The following is a 14,382-nucleotide window of genomic DNA, read 5'->3' on the forward strand; positions in this document are numbered from 1 at the left end:
TTGTTCACTCTATGTATTTTGAAGCTCTGTTATTAGGTACGTACATCCTTAGGATTGATGAATTAGCCCTTTAACATTACAAAAGGAAACTATCCATGGCAGTATTTTTTTCATCTGAGATCTACTGAGATGTCAATACAATCAATCACTCCAGTTTTATTTTGATGAGTATGAGCATAGTATATTTGTTTCCACCCTTTCACTATTAACCTGTTTGCATCTTTATATTTAAAGTGTGTCTCACGTAGGCAGCAGATGGTCAGGACAGTGTTCTGAGGGTCAACATTGTGCAGAGGCCCATGGGGCCTGAGAAGCCGACAAGGAGACTGAATGATAGGCAGACAGACACAGCAAGAGAATGTCTAGGTCTCGGGAGCCAAGGAGAGAGATTCTGGGGAACAGGCTACTTCCAAATTCTCATCCTCGGAGAGATGTCTTCAAAGATTCTGCCACAGGATCTGGGTACAGATTTCCAGGCTACACTGGAAATACCCTACATGCCCAACAGCGGGGGAAGAACTAGCCAATGAGCTGGTAGACTCAGGGCAATGGATCCAAGCAGTCATCAAAACCATGTCATTGAGGAATATTTGATGTTTTGGGGCATGTTCACCATGCGTTGTTAAGAGGAAAGACTGACAAAATAATACGAACAACACACGTGTTTCTTGGCCCGTGCATGCAAGTCAGAAAAGACGGGGAGTGTCCAAAGCAAGGCGGGAAGATCAGACCAACTCTGTTTCTTGCTGTGGCTTATCTCATGTCTAAGTTTGATGCAATCATTGTTTTCCTTTAGGGAGAAATGTAGTAAGGGAAAAAAAGATTTTTAAATTAGCATTTTTTAGTGAGGGAAGGCTCGAGTGCCATAAGAGAGACCCGTGAGGTGGGCGGGGCGGGGAGGGAGCCACTGGTTCCAGCTGCTGACCGCTGACCACCAGTCAGGTGAGGACGGCCACAAAATTCACATCTGACCGGGACCATCACCCCTGCCGTGAGGATCATGTTCCAAAGTCCTGACAGGTGCTTGTTGGTGACTCCATGGTATCGATGACACCACCTGGACAGCGTGTCCTGCCCCTCACGGCGCCTCCTGGCTGCTGTGGACCTGCTGTCCACACTAAAGACACCAGCGTTCAGTGGCCACAGGGACACGGAATGTGCGCACCACCCTCCACACAGCTGTTCCTCAGATGCGGGTAGGGAGCGGTGAGCGGGAGGAGCCGGCGAGCCTCTCTGTGCACCCCGTGAACCCCTCGAAGGCCCATCTCAGAGGACCACAGACACCCTGCGTCCTGGCGGCCAGAGCTCATGGCACACCCGCTCGGCCTCCACAGCAAGTGGCTGTAAAGGACAGAGCCACTCACTCATGTGGCCATAACAGAGCACCGCAGACCAGGCGGCCTAAACCACAGATTACCTCTCAGTCTGGGGGCCAGATGTCCAACATCAACGAGCCGGCAGATCCCCTGTCTGGGGAGGATCCCCCACCCCTGGTTTGCAGATGACTGTCCTCTCTGCATCCTCACAGGGACCAGAGATAAGTCTCCGGTCTCTCCTTAGAAGGGCATGGATGCCATCATGGGGGCCCCATCTTCATCATCTGATCACCTGCCAAAGGCATTGCTAATACCATTGCTTTGGAGATTTCAGTTTCAATATATGAACTTGAGGGGTCACAAACATTCAGCCCCTGACCCCAGCATCCACGTCTGCCACGAGGAAGCCTCCAGGGAAGGTTCTGCTCTCCTGGAGGTGATATTCCTAAGAATGCTTGGGAATGCCAGACCGGACAGGTGTGTGTCACCTTGAGGGGTATGGCGTCCCTCTGGCCCACGCCTGTGGTTGGGGTGCATCCATCCCGGCCCTTCCCACTGCACCATGGGGCCTGCCATCCCAGGATGCGGTCATTGTGCATCAAAGGAAGGAGCCGCAGTTCAGCCGCAGCGAGGGGCTGCCCTTCCCATGTGGGAGGGACTCTGCTCTGCCTTGTTCTTGCGGGCACAGATTTGGACTGTAGACACCACCTAAACCAGAAGGGGTTTCTACGTGCACCACGTGCACTGCGTGCTGTTGGACCAGCCGCCAGAAAGCTGGCTTTCTGACTTTTCTCTAGCACCACGGGCTGGAGGACAAGGCAGTGGAGAGCAACTGCATCTGCACCAGCAGGCGTCGGCATCCACTCGGGAGCAGTGGCTGGTGAAGAGCAAGGCCGGGATGGAGGGGGGTCCCAGCTCCCAGAGGTCAGGGGTCAGAGGTCCTCGGGAGCTCGGGCGCTGGCAGGAGACCAGGAAACACAAGCTTGTGTTCCTGAGCCCCAAGCCGGTGGAGTAGAACAGTGGGTCCGAGCAGGGGGCCCGGAGCTTGGAGGACGGCAGAGCAGGGAAAGCCATGGCCCGGGCCTGCCGTTGGGCTGAGAGAGCGGCAGCTGCGCCAGGAGGCCGGGCTGGCCCTGAGACCCCCGTGAGCGTCCTGGCTTTCCCCGGCGAGAGCCCCGCAACACCTCGTTCCGCAGCGCAGTGAGAACCGAGACAGAGCGCCAGCCGCCTACGGACCTGTCTGCTCAGGACCCCCAGAGCCTGGCGGGTTTCCACATGCAGCAGCCAGCAGCCACGGAAGAAGAGGCAGCCTCAGCTTTGCGCGTCCTGTGAGCCTCGGGAAGACCCCGTCCTTAGGATGAACCGGTCCCCCACAGGGACCTGCTCGGGCCGTGGCGACTCTCCTGCAACAGAGTCCATTCGTCCCTCCCACCAGGAGCTGCTCGGGTTTCCTGTGCCACAAAACAAGCCACCGTGAGCTTGGTGGCCCAGAACAACCCACCCATCGTCTCAGGCTTGCCCCCGCTGTTCCCCTGCTCAGGGTCCCGGGCTGAGCCAAGGTGTCAGCCCAGCACGTCCTCATCCAGAGGCTCACGGGGAGGGGCCGGCTTCAGGCACATTCAGGACCATGTCCTCACGGTCGTAGGACTGACCAAGGGCTCCAACCTCTGCCCGGCTGTCCGCTGGAATCGGTCCTGCGGTCCCAGGGGCTGCCCCCACCTCCACGGTTCTTTGCCGTGTGGCCCCTCCAGCATGTGGCCCCGTCCCCGAGCCCACAGGAGGACGTCCTGTGAGTCTTCAGCAGGACAGAGCTTTATAAATGGTGACACAATCCTGAGACTCACTGCTGTCACCGTCACCATATTTCTCGGCAAGAAGCGAATCACAGGTGGAGGGATTACACGGACATGGACGCCAGGAGGCGGGGATCCCGGGGCCACGTTACAGTCTGTCCCCGATAAGCGGCTGTTTAAAAGGTAAGAGGCCCCCAGCCACGCAGGCGGATTCCTGGGTGTGAGAGAGATGCCCAAATCTGGGGACATCACTCTTGGCTGGCAAAGCTCCCTCACTCCGTACAAATGGTAACGTTGCTCTTCGTGAGACGAAGTGATATTAAATCATCTGAATGTGACATATTAAAGGCACATTAGTTTATTTTTAAGCAGTATTAACATTTTAATAAATATTAATATTTAAGATGTCAGCGTTCAACATCACAAAATTATTCTACTTTTAAACAATACCTGTAGTTCCTCTTAAACCAAAATGTATGTATTACTCACACACTTTGCTCATGTTCTCCTTGGAAACTACAGACTCCCTCCGTGTTTCTGAGGTGACAAAGGAGGGTCACCCGTCTTCCCTCCACCGCCAACCGCGGCCGTCCGCCCCCTCCAGCAGGTCTCCGTGAGCGGTGCGCGGCATCCACGCTAAATGCAGACTCAGTCCGCTGTCTCGGGTTCACGCGGGAGAGGGGCCAGCCTAAGGACAGACTCAGTGCAGGAGAGGGACGCCTGGCCCATGCACCTCGGTAAAGTACCTGGTGAATGCACGTGCTTTTAAGTAGGAGACGGGAAATCCGTACAGCGCAACATATTTAATTAACTTTTTTGAACAGGGAGTTTTGAGAGCATACAGTGTATATTTTTTAAAGGCAGACAGTTTCTAAAGTAGAACTCTGGTGGGCCATCCGGCTTGCATGGCTTTGAGAAGGGAGGCTGCAGGATCTCGTTCAGACATGTTATCCCACCAACAACAGGGGCTCGCAGAGAGAACACGGTGCTCCACGACCAACATCATCGTCTGCCGTTCAAATACCTGGGGAAGGACCCGCCGTGGACCCACCAACGCTGGCTGGCCCCCGCAGCGTGTCTACGGCTTGACTGCCCACCCCTGCCACCAAGATTTTACCCCAGACCAAGGGGGGATATTACCCACAGAAACACAAATCGGAATTTTTAATGGATTTATGCGACAGAAATTTATTCTTATCAGAAAATGCATCAGGTCTTTTGGAAATATGAATTGTTGCGATAATCAGCTCTTTTTGTAAAGCACTGTGTGGGGCCTTGTGTATGCGCAGAAACCGTCGACGTAAAAGCCCGAGACTGGGACAGTGGCGAGTCACTGACCAGATGGGACCCTTGATGTTTGCTCTTGTCACCTGGAAGGCAAAGAGGTGTTTTGGAGCAAATGCCGGAGAGATGATTTCTCTCAAGAGGCGGAGGGTTTCCCAGCAAACATCCAGCTCTGGCACCGTCCTCTGCAGCCACGGCGGGTGATGGAGATCCAGGGGGCCAGGGACCAGAGAGGAAGAGCACAGGACAGACTCTCTGGATGCAGGACCACAGCTCCCTGCCTGCCCCCCTGAAGCAGTGGGGGTCACACTCCATCTGCCGGCAGGCCAGCCTGTGGTCTCACACAGTCTCCAAAGTGATGACTGAGCGGCCGCCGCCAGGTGGACGCCCACCGAGGGAAACCACGCAGGTCTCTCTTCAGCCCAGGGACAGGTGTCCTGATGCAAGCGTGCTTCTCCCCACGTGGTTCAGGCGGCCCATCCCTCAGGCGGGCAGTGGAGCCAGGCGTGAGGACCCGAGGAGGCCCAATGCGCAGTCCTGCTCTCGGCCTTCCGGCAAGCATCTCGTTCACCCCACGGGATGAGCCAGTGATCCTGAATCACGTCAGCTATGAACTTCTGTCCAAACCAAGTCGCCAGTGCCCCTCGGCATTCTGGAAACCCGCAGAGCTTTACATTTTACACTTGAGAGGCGATGAACCATTTTCCCGGGTAACGGCGTGTTTCCACCCCGTCATTTCTCACAGCTGCGTCGTGCTCCCCTGCGTGGGTGTGCCGCAACTTCATGTCATCCATCTGTGCGTTCTCACCGCCCTGAACAACGCCCACAAGAACACCCTGTCCACTTCAGACTCTGACTCTGTTTATTGCCAGAAGATGGGATCGATGGGTGTCAGGGTGCTCACGGACCCTGATACCAGTCGCCCGATCACCCTCCAATAGGTTGTGCCAACACCCTCCCATGAGAACCGCATGCGAGCCCCCATGTCCTGACCCGCTCTCCAGGTCTGAGCGTTAGCATTCTTCTTATCTGCGCATCTTAGTCTGAAAGACAAAAAATAATCATTTGAATGTCTCTGGCGACTTCGGAGAATGAAGATCCGTCACAGGATTTCCCGACGCTCCTTCTAGATGTTATAGAGCTAAATTCTGCCCACAGTTCCAGGTTTTTCACATCATTTTGGACTGTGTGATTCAGTGTATTTGTTATTGCTACATTTCACCTGAGAATCTGATACACAGGGTTTCTACACCAGTGGTCTTACCTCATGGGGAGGGGTCAGACCCTGTGGAGAATCTGATGGAAGGAACGGCATAGTTACCCCACACATGACACTGGATGATTCCAAGGCCCCGAGGGGGGCCCCGGCCCGGCACCTGCAGCCCACTGTCTGACCTTGCTTACTCAACCAGTTTAACCAGGGTTAACCTCCAGCCTGACGTGTTCTCTTTCATTCACCAAACACAGCGAGAGAGGCCTCATCAAAAGTCCTGCTGACCCCGGTCTCACGGCCCCCCTCAGCCTGGCCGCTCCACAAATGGTCTCGCTGGCCTGCAGAACCAGGGCCCTGGAGTCGCCTGTCCCTCCTCCCGTGCGCTCACCAACTCCCAGGCTTCAGATGGGGAGGAAAAATAATCTCCCTGGAACTTAATGACAAAGGAGCGTATGTTTTAGCAACAGTGCGTGCCTGGATCGACTCCACTGAGCTCCCCGAGGAAGTCGGGAAGAGCATACGGCCAGGTGACAGAGGGGCACTCTCTGCTGCACCCACTCCCCAGAGAGCTTGTCTTCCACCGTCCGTCGGTCAGCATCTCTGTACCCACGTGCACGGCAAGCAGAGCCAAGTCTATCTGTCTGAAAAGCCTGTGCCAACAGATGCCCTATTTCCCCAAAGCCAGACCAGCTCCTCGGCCCCACGCAACCTCTCAGGATCCTTTCAGGTCAAATCGGAAGGGACTGACATGTTGGTTTTCAAAGGAAGCTATTAGCGGTTCAAGTGGAAAACTCCCTGCCTGGAGAGCAGCCAAACACAGCCCAGCAGAGCCCCCGGAAGGCTCCCGGAGACCACTGACCGCGAAGGTCCCAGGACCACAGCCCTGCTGGCGTTTGCTGCTGGAGTCAACAAAATCTACCTCCAGCTCTGGAAAGGGTGAGTCTGCATATTTTTACAGATTTCCTCAAAAGGGTTATACCTGTTTACAGAAGGCACAAAGGCTTATTCCTTATATGCAGTAGAACCATAAATTTCTAGAAATTATGTCCCCATGGAGGAAAAATATGCTCTCCGAAATCACATAATCAAAAACATGGAATTTGCACAGAAAAATTGGAACATATGCAAGGTTTGAGCTTCCCACCATCATTTGTTCCTAAGAATTCTGTTTGGTTTATTTCATTCAAGAGAACAGCAACCATAGGCCTGCGATGTGGATCAGCATGCGGGAGAGCTCCATGCACCTGCCCGAGAACAAAAACACTCTGCAGCTTGGTCACAGGCCCCAGCCCCTTCCAGCCCGCAGCCCTGGACACGCAGGGCAAATGCACCAGAAAGACGCTGTCCCCACCAGTTCCCCTCTGGCCCTGCTCACGGTCACCATCTCCAGATCCAAAGTCAACAAGCAGAAGCCAGCCAAGAAGGAAGAGTCATCACCCTCTGTAGACAGAATAAATACGTCTGACTCTTGCATTTTGGGGAGTCAATCCATGTTTGGTCACTGACCCTCTTGGAATTGCAAATGGTTAATAAGATATATGAATTTTTAGCAAAACCTATCAACAGGATAATTTTTGAAAACTGTATTTGGGGAATAGAGGAGAGGTGGCAGTTTGTGAATAGTCCAGTGTAATGAATATCTACTGAACGCTTCCTTGTGCCACAGTCTGAGGAACTAAAACAGACATGGTCTCTATCCTATTTAGAGACTCTCCTAGGGAGTCCAGCCCTGATGCAGAGGTTAAACTTTACTGTTAGGATTGCAGACATGCTTGTATTGATAAAAGAGAGTTGATAATTTCTCACCAAAAGAAAAGCGTTCTTTAAAAAAAATGTGTGTATAAATTATGTTTGTAAATACAGAGCAACATTAAAAAACAAGTAGAGGTGCTTCCTAATCCTCCCACCGGAAGAGAAACGCTAATTGTCTACCATTCCAGAATTACCTCCAGGTATAAACATGGAGAGGAACCTTCATGAACATAGACAGCGGCTTTCCTCACGAATGCAGGATCACACAGCATAGAGTGTTGTGTGATGCTCCATCTGAGCCGGCTGTTACTATAATTACTGCACAGTAAATCATCTCAAATGCCAGTGGCCTTACTCTCCAGCTCCTGGCTCTGCAGGCCCCCAGTGTGTCCGCTGAGCGGGCCGGGCCCCGCGGGGCAGCCCCCCAACCTCTGCTCTGGCCCCAGAGCCCCGCAGCACAGAGTCAGGCCACACGGGTCTGGCACATTCTGTGCCACGTCCGCTCACACTCCATTGGCCGCAGGTGGGCATGAGCTTACCCCACCGTCCCCCCAGGGTCTGCAAGGTCACACGGCAGAAAGGGGACGTGAAGAAGTAAAAGCCGTAATCCAATAACCGGCCTCCGCTGCAGCTCCAACCGCCCATGGAGAGGCTCTTGCCACAGAAGGAAAATAGATCTGCATCCTCCTCTTCATCCACTTCTACAAAGCGTCCCTTGTTATTGATATATAATAATTTACTTCCTCAGTCCTGTTTGGACATTGGGTTGCTTGCGATGCTTTGAAAGCATGATAAACAACACTGTGTTGAACAGCCTTGGACAAGATGTCTTCAGAATAATGCAGGAGGAGACTCTGCAGAAATTTCCTTCGGCGTGGCATGCCCCAAGCAGCAGGGTCTGTGACAAGCCCTCGGCGACACAGTGGGACGTGGCGTTCTCGGTGCTGGCCCCTGCCTGCCCGCTGTCCAGTCCAATGAGCCATCTGAGGCCTGCCCAGAGGGCAGGTGCTGTCCTGTGCCCTGGTGGGTCACTCTCCCCGCTCCCCAGCCCAGTGACTTTGTTCCTCCGAGGAGAACGTATCTCTGCTCCCCTAACTCCCAGGCTCTTCAGAGAAGCAGGGGCCACGCGTTCTCCAAAGACTGGAGCTGCTGCAAGGAGAATCGGGCTGGGACAGTTACCCCGGACCACTCCTCTCAGCAGTCTCGAGCGTTGGTTATCACTGGGCAGGGGCACTGACCTCCAGGGGGAGGACGGACAATGAAGGGCGAGGCTAAGGGAAAGAATCCAACTGAGCCAAATTCCTTTCTTGTCCCTGAGCTTGAACAAAATACAACCCCAGGGACCAAACGGTCTCAGGACGGTGGGAGAGGGTGGCTGCCCCTTTGTGTCCTGTGTGCCGTCTACATGGGCATCGCCAGGATTAGTGAGGTAGGCTTGGGCAACAGCTTTTATAAGATAAAAACAAATAGAAAATTAGCTCTAAAAATCTTAAAGTTGAATAGAGCCACAGAGATGAAGGCACTGCTAAGGCCCTGGGGTGGAACTGAGGGTGTGACTGAGGTTCCACCCACCCTCTCCGTGTTCAGATGCACACCTGCCTTTGGCAAAGCTACCAGTGAAAATATGGCCACTGGGCTGTGACTTTGGAGCCCTGAGGTCAAAGGCGCAGCCAGGGGCAAGGTCACAGCCAGCCCTGGGGCAATGAGGAGCTCCACACCCCTCCCCCCAGCCTCACCCAACGGGGCCGGGACCTTCCTTCCCCGTCAGGACGACCGTCGGCTTCTCTTCGAGGTGTGCATCTCATATGACATTTAGTTACACTCCCAGCAACTCTACCTGTAACTTTGGGGGAAGAAATCAAAACCCATTTACTATGCATGAGCTTAGAAAGATTCAGCACACTCCAGAAATCAATAAAATGCACCTCTTCTTGCAGCTTATAAATTATGGCAGCACTCCAACCTTCGCAGAGAAAACCCGTGGGAGGGAGATGAATTCCTGGTTTCGGGGCATCCAGAGTGAGTTGGGGGCCCTCGTGGCGGCGGCGGACGCTAGGGTCCCATGCTAACAGTGTTGTGCGGTGCTGGCTGAGGCAGGACTTGGCTGTCGGTCCACCAGCCCCCGGAGGACCACTGGGTTTGCACCCCCTGAGCCTGCAGTCTACCCTCGCTGCCCGCCAGGCACATGGCTTTGCTCTGCAGTCCGTACTTGGTCGTGACTGAATAATCGGGAGCAAGAAACGATGCTCCCCAAGTTTGTCGGCTGGTGGGTGGGTCCTAAACACACTGGCCCTGACCCGGGCTAGGGGTGGCGAGCGCCCTCTCGGATCTGCCCATCCTGAGAGGCCCCTCCCTCTCCTTCCTGGGAGGTGCTCCCCACCCCCCCGGGCCCACCGCAGGTCCCCGAACCTCTGGGGGGCTCACAGAGCTTGCCAAGGGCAGCACCACCCATGAGAGGTGCCCCCCCGACCCCCTCCTGTCCATACACCCCTCAGGTTGGGGGGGTCCTCCACATCACAGTACCTCCCCACCCCCAGCCTGCACACTTTCCCAAAGGCCTCACTCCCCTCCCCCAGCCTGCCCCGCAGCCTCATTCTTTGTCCCTGAAGGTGGCCCTTTGCTTTCGTGGGGCCTGGACGCCTCTGGCAGGGAGGGAATTCCATCTCTGGATGCAGCTCTTCCTTGCCGCCGGGGCCTGGGGAAGTAGCTCACAGTCTCTGAGACCCACCTGTGTGGGAGAGGCCCCACCACCCTCCTCTGAATGGGACACCAGCCTGTGCAGACAGCTCTGGCCTGTCGACGTCATCCGAGGACCGCCACCATCCCCTTCCTGGTGGCAGTCCCCCCCCCCACTCCTCCCGGGCCCCCCAGCGCCTCCCGCCCCCCAGCGTCCGATGAAGGCCCAGCTACATCCTCGACCCTGCTTGGGCACAAACCCTCGAAAGCCCTTTCTCCATCAGCCCGCTCACCTGGAGGGAAGCAACCTCCTCAGACCTCTGAACGCCGAGCGTGGGTGTTCCTGTTTGAGACAAGACTCCGGGTCACAGGACATCCACGCCTCACGCCGGGCCCTCGGTTGGGGTGGTAAGTGCTCGGTCTCTCCTGACCAAAGAGGCTCGAGAACATAACCTCCAGGGTTGCAGTTTCCCTTTGTTTCAAAATTCCAGGAATGAACCCAGACCAACAAGAGGTGGGGCACAGGGCTTGTGTGAGCGCCTGCATCCCGAGCGCAGGAGGGGCCCACGTGGGGGTGCTGCAGAGAGCACGCCCCATCTCCCCAAAATGCCCGGCTTCTACGTTGGAGACTCCCCTGGCCTGCCTCTACTTTACCCATCTGAGCTGCTCTGGCAGGCCTGAGCTGTGTGCTTTCCCCAGCGCGTCAGGCTCCCTGCTCCGGGCCTGGCAGGCCCTCCATCCCTTCCTCTCTCTCTTCTGCCTCACTTCTAGACCCCTGCAGGTCTCATCCTAGATGCCACTTCTTCCAAGAAGCCTTCCTGGACCCAAGTCCCAGCTCTCTGTCCCTGTTGTATGCTTCCAGAGTCACTCCCCCCACAGAAGCCCCCACAACCTCTAGCACCCGTAAGTCCCTGGAGATAGCGGGAGGACTGTCATCTGAGGGGCTGGATTAAGTGTGACAGAAACCCTCCAGACTCGTCTTGGTTAATGCTCCCCCCACGGGGATGAGGAGCCCCCAGTACCTCTGCCTGCTGCTAGTTTAAGCCAAGGTTCCCGCAAATGACCGTCCTCAGGCCGACTTCACAGCAGCCTCCTTAGGTCTATTAAACCTGCTGCTCGTGCACGGAGCTCTCTGCTCGGGGTTAACACCGAGCTTTAGCACTCCCTGTATTGCATTCCTAGTCACTGGGGCCATCTTCCCCTCCTCGTTGCATATACTTGGGATTTATATTCAGAATATTAATATAACGCTAAGTAATGGTAAACTAGAAATCAAGAGAGTAACGCACCTCCGTGTAACAAGTAGCCCAAATCTCAATGCCGCTTGATATTATGCTGCAAAGTCCCTAAAATACGCTTGAAGTTTCTAAGTGAACCTTACTTACCCATCATCTCTGTGAGAAATCGGAGAGGGTTTTCACTCCCCAGGCACCATGTGTTAGGACCTGGGATACGGGCTAAGATGACAGCCTCAGGTTGGCAGGCCGGCTTTGGGGAATTACCCACGTCTCCTGGCCGTCCCAGCGCTCGCTGTTCCCGCCAGCATTGGCCACCGCTCCTCAAGGTCTGTTCCCTCACGTGTCCTGCGGGAACATTTGGCTAATTTCCATTTTGTAATTGTTTTTCCTTATTGACACTCAGATTAATTTGCCTTACAGGTGTAAAATATTCTACTTTCAAGCAAGTCCCCGTTGATTTGTCACACTGAGTTTTGTCCACTGGCCAGTATTGATCTTTCATTATTTTCCTATATTAGAAGTTCCCCATAATGTCTTTGTGGCTAATAAAGGGCTTCCTGATTACCCTTAATTAGCTTTGTTAGTTGTCATTGAAAATTTAGGGCTGATATCTAAATATTGTTTTATGCAAGGACTTATTCAAGGAACAAGTCAATACATCACACCCTAGTGACCCCACAGAGACTGGGAAGGAAACGGGCAAATGTGGCTCCTTTCTTGGAGCTCGGCTGTGAGGGTCTTTGGGATCCTGCTTCCCCTCCCAAAGGCAGGCGAAGTCAGGAGCCAGTTCCCAGCCAGCCCCTCTTGTGCTGGGCGCCACTGCGGTGAGTCTGGTGCGGGCACTGAGAGCAGCCCTGCCCGCATGGGCCTCCAGCACCACACGGGGCCCTGTCTCCCCCGGCACCGTGTTCCCGGCCTCATCGGTCCGCAGCGAGCAGCCGGTAGGGACCTGGCCCCCCGGAACAATGCCGTGGTGACCGTGAGCTGAGCGGTGCCCCAACCCTGCTACCCCAGTGCAGCAAGCTCATCCTCAGCTTGGGCAGGTAAGGAAGCGGGGCACCTGGGGGGAGCAGCAGGGATCCCAATGCCTGCTCAGGTCACCCCCCCACCCCACTAGGCCGCCAGGCCCCTCGCTGGGGACCATCAGGGAGCCCGCCGCAGGGCCTCCCCATAGCTACACTGGAGCCCAGGGGCCAAGCGCTCCTGATGTGCTCAGCAGACAGCAGGACCCCATTGCCCCCCGAGACCCTCCGTGGCCCCACATCCCTGTGCCGTGGCCTGATGACCTCCGTGTCACCCGCCCGCAGCAAATCAGGCCTCTCTGGAGCATCCCAGGCTCAGGTGGGCTGATTTGCACCCCGGAGGCATCAGGAAGAACAGTGTGCCCTGTTGGCCTCTGCCAAAAATAGAGCTCCGGCCTGTTTCCACTTCCTTGTTTACGGGTATTTGCATTTTGATCACTCAGGACTTCAAGGAGACGCAGAAGGAGAGCCACAAGGTCCCTTTCTGCCTCCTCGTTCATTTGCATCAGCAAATCTGCACAGAAATGCTGCCGCCCCCCAGCAGCCTGCTGCCCCCTCCAGCAGCCCCAGAATCTCCTCCTGACCCCTGACCCCTGCACTCATACCCATTTCCACTGGCCTGTTACCAAATTAGAGCCACAACTGAGCTGCAAGCTGGTGGTGCGGGCCCAGGGGCCCTGGCGGTGAGGGAGGGGGGACAGCGGCGAGCCGGGGCCCCTGGGCCGTGGCCGTGCCTGACGGGGGGGCGGGGGGACCAGCCAGAGGGACAGGGCGTCCTGCAGGCAGCGCAGCCGGGGTGTAGGGGGTCCTTCCAGACCAGGCCCAGCATCTTCCCCTTAGCAGAAGGCAGCTTCCCCGTGGCTTTTGTGGGCACACTGATCACATTTTCACAGACAACATAAACGTGATTTTAAGTACCAAACATCTTTAATGTCGCTATTCGTCCAGAAGTGACAGTAAACGTTTCTTTATTAACGGACAGCCTTCTGTGAGGAGCAGATAAAACGTCCACGCCTCTCGGGCTCTCCAGGGGGCGGCTCACAGCGCGCTCACGGCCGGAGAGCGTCAGGCTCCTCAGAGCAGGCCTGTCCGTGGTGACCAGACCCCAGAGGACAGCCAGCAGAGAGCTTGGCCCCGGGAGCTTCCCAGAAGGGGGGACTCCACTGAGTTTGTCCAACTTCAAAGATGGTAGAAAAGCCCCCAGATAATTCTTCGGTGAAAGCTGGGCTAGCCTTGCTCTTGCGATGGTCGAGAGGAGCTCAGTCCTCCCTGGAAATGGAACAGGGTGCACACGGCCACTGGCCAAGCCTCGGCGGCAGCAGTTAAGCTCCATCCTGTTAGCCCTGTCTTTGGGGTGTAGGTCAATGGTCAAGGTCACCATCACCGTGGCCGATGCAGATGCACACGGCTGTGGGCCTGTTCCTGGGTGCATCTGCTCACACAGGGCAGCCTGAGGGGTCTTCAAGGAAGTGTGTGTGTGGAGGGAAAACCAGCCCTCGTTGTCAGCCCTGGGACAGGACGGGAGGCTCTCTGCTTGCTGACAACACTCAGAAACTCTCAAATGAATGAAGGACCAAATGCACCCTAGAGGCGGGGGCAGAGGGGAGAGATTAGCCAGGGCTAATAAATGCAAAGCATGAAGCAGCCCGTGGAGACAATTTAATTCCAATCGCTCTCCGTGAGCACAGAGCACCTGCTAATGGAAATCCCTGAGAAAAGGGAGCCCGCTCGGCGGGGTCTCTGGGTTTAATTAAAACAAGGGTACCATTGTCAGGTTGTGTTTATCCCAAAATAGCAGGATCGTTTGCACTACAGAATCTCTCTTGCAAGTTGACATTTAATTTTACACTAAAATCTGATCGTTTAAAATAAAATAAACTATTATCTTGCCTTTAAAACATTTCCAAGGGATCTGGGAGAATATTACTCTGCCGCTTGTTTGTTTGTTTTTTTTTGTTTTTCTGTTTATTTGTGGCTCTTTTTCCTTCCAGCTGGAAAATGTGGTTTCACTTTTTCTTTTGGTTTAAAAAAAAAAAAGCACATTTTCTTAAAAGTCCATTTTTACCCCTCAAGGTCTGCATTTTTTTA

The sequence above is a fragment of the Mirounga angustirostris genome, unplaced genomic scaffold, assembly GCF_029215605.1.
Source record: "Mirounga angustirostris isolate CCGP_5_RB_7025 unplaced genomic scaffold, mMirAng1.0.hap1 SCAF_6, whole genome shotgun sequence".
NCBI lineage: Eukaryota > Metazoa > Chordata > Mammalia > Carnivora > Phocidae > Mirounga > Mirounga angustirostris.